We start from the raw sequence: 2,500 nt of genomic DNA, 5'->3' as shown, positions 1-2,500 counted from the left end.
AAGCGACCTCGAGGCGGGCGCGGCCCCCCCAAACGAGGAACACCGGGGCGGCACGCTCCGCAGCAGGCGGGGGTCCGGCAGCTCTGGGCGGGAGAGGCGGAGGGGGACGCCCCCCTTCCGCGCACGCGGTGCCTCGGAGGCACGTCCGGCATGGGGGCCACCCGCTTGCCCTTTTTCTCGTTCGCCACCCCGCCAACGGCTGCCTGCGGCCGGCACCCGGCGACCCGGGGCTGAGACCATCGCCGACACCTCGTGCGGATTTTCGGACGCCTGCGGACTCCCAGGGCCACTCGGCCTCGCAGAGCCGGCTTCGGTGAAGAAGCCCCAGGAAAGCGGCAGAGAAAGCGCACACGCCTCCCTTCACCGCTCCAGCGGGCAGCACCTCGCACACAACGGGACGCGCACTGGAGAGGAGACCCCCCTGCCTGAACATCGGACACCGCCATGCACCCTATGACGGGGAGCACGGAAGAGCCGACCCGCCGGGGGCCCTCACCGACGCGACCCGAACGGCCTCATCGATCGGTCGAGTCCTGAGCCAACTTCCCCTGCCCAGCGCGGCCACCGAGGAGGCAACCCGCGGCGGACACTGCGTGTGGGTGCGGACCACCGTCCGGCAAGAGGTGCCCGCTCGAGCCTGAAGCACCGGCAACTCCTCCCGCACTCCCTGGGACAGAGAAGCAGGGAAGCGCCGGCCCGCCGAGGGGCCTCTCCGACGTGTCCCGGAACGCCTCAGCGGGCGCTGCGTGCAGGTGTGGGTCAGCAGCTGCGGCGCTGGCATCGCCGCACTGCCGGCGGCAGGCCCCTGGAACGAGGCTCTCGAGCCGCACGGGGCACCCCCCTTTTCCTCTCTCTCGCGCTGCGCTCGAAGGGCTCACAGGCCACGAGCCTTCCCTCTCGGCGGCGCGGACCGCCTCAGCCCTCTCGCAACTCGGCAACCGTCGCTGGAGCCCGCCGCCGGCTCCGCGGCTCCGCGCTTCCCGGCACCGGGGACACGCTCCGCGCGGACCGCCTCAGCCCTCTCGCAACTCGGCAACCGTCGCTGGAGCCCGCCGCCGGCTCCGCGGCTCCGCGCTTCCCGGCACCGGGGACACGCTCCGCGCGGACCGCCTCAGCCCTCTCGCAACTCGGCAACCGTCGCTGGAGCCCGCCGCCGGCTCCGCGGCTCCGCGCTTCCCGGCACCGGGGACACGCTCCGCGCGGACCGCCTCAGCCCTCTCGCAACTCGGCAACCGTCGCTGGAGCCCGCCGCCGGCTCCGCGGCTCCGCGCTTCCCGGCACCGGGGACACGCTCCGCGCGGACCGCCTCAGCCCTCTCGCAACTCGGCAACCGTCGCTGGAGCCCGCCGCCGGCTCCGCGGCTCCGCGCTTCCCGGCACCGGGGACACGCTCCGCGCGGACCGCCTCAGCCCTCTCGCAACTCGGCAACCGTCGCTGGAGCCCGCCGCCGGCTCCGCGGCTCCGCGCTTCCCGGCACCGGGGACACGCTCCGCGCGGACCGCCTCAGCCCTCTCGCAACTCGGCAACCGTCGCTGGAGCCCGCCGCCGGCTCCGCGGCTCCGCGCTTCCCGGCACCGGGGACACGCTCCGCGCGGACCGCCTCAGCCCTCTCGCAACTCGGCAACCGTCGCTGGAGCCCGCCGCCGGCTCCGCGGCTCCGCGCTTCCCGGCACCGGGGACACGCTCCGCGCGGACCGCCTCAGCCCTCTCGCAACTCGGCAACCGTCGCTGGAGCCCGCCGCCGGCTCCGCGGCTCCGCGCTTCCCGGCACCGGGGACACGCTCCGCGCGGACCGCCTCAGCCCTCTCGCAACTCGGCAACCGTCGCTGGAGCCCGCCGCCGGCTCCGCGGCTCCGCGCTTCCCGGCACCGGGGACACGCTCGCCTGGCTGCCGAGAACGTGCCGGGAAAGCGCCGTATCGAACGCGCCGAAAAAAACATTTTGTCAGAGAACCGGAGTCGGGACCGGGCCTTACCTGCCCTCGCAAGCCGCCCTAGGTCGCTCGCAGGCCGGCCACTTAGCGCTGGGGGCGCCCGGGAGTAGAGCTCCGGAACTCAGCGCTTGCTCACCCTCTGCCCTACAGTCGTACCGGTAAGTCAGGCGGCGCCGGAGAGCCGAAGAACAGCCGCCCCTCCTACCGGGGCGGGGCGCGGAAATGGCCGGCCTTTACGATGACGTAACTGGAGGCAGCGCAACAGAGCGACCCCTCTCGCCGCTCCACAGGAAGGCCAGGGAGAACAGGTCTACCGCTTACCACCCGGAAAAGGCGACAAGGGCACGCCGGAGACGAGTAGACCGGCCGGCCGCGGGCGGGGCGGCGACCTCGGCGCGGCCTCCCGGAGCCGGGTAGACCGGGCGGCCGCGGCCCGGAAGGCGGGCCCGCGGGCCGGGCGGCGACCTCGGCGCGGCCTCCCGGAGCCGGGTAGACCGGGCGGCCGCGGCCCGGAAGGCGGGCCCGCGGGCGGGGCGGCGACCTCGGCGCGGCCTCCCGGAGCCGGGT

The sequence above is a fragment of the Apteryx mantelli genome, unplaced genomic scaffold (assembly GCF_036417845.1).
Source record: "Apteryx mantelli isolate bAptMan1 unplaced genomic scaffold, bAptMan1.hap1 HAP1_SCAFFOLD_86, whole genome shotgun sequence".
NCBI lineage: Eukaryota > Metazoa > Chordata > Aves > Apterygiformes > Apterygidae > Apteryx > Apteryx mantelli.
This window is presented reverse-complemented; position numbering follows the sequence as displayed.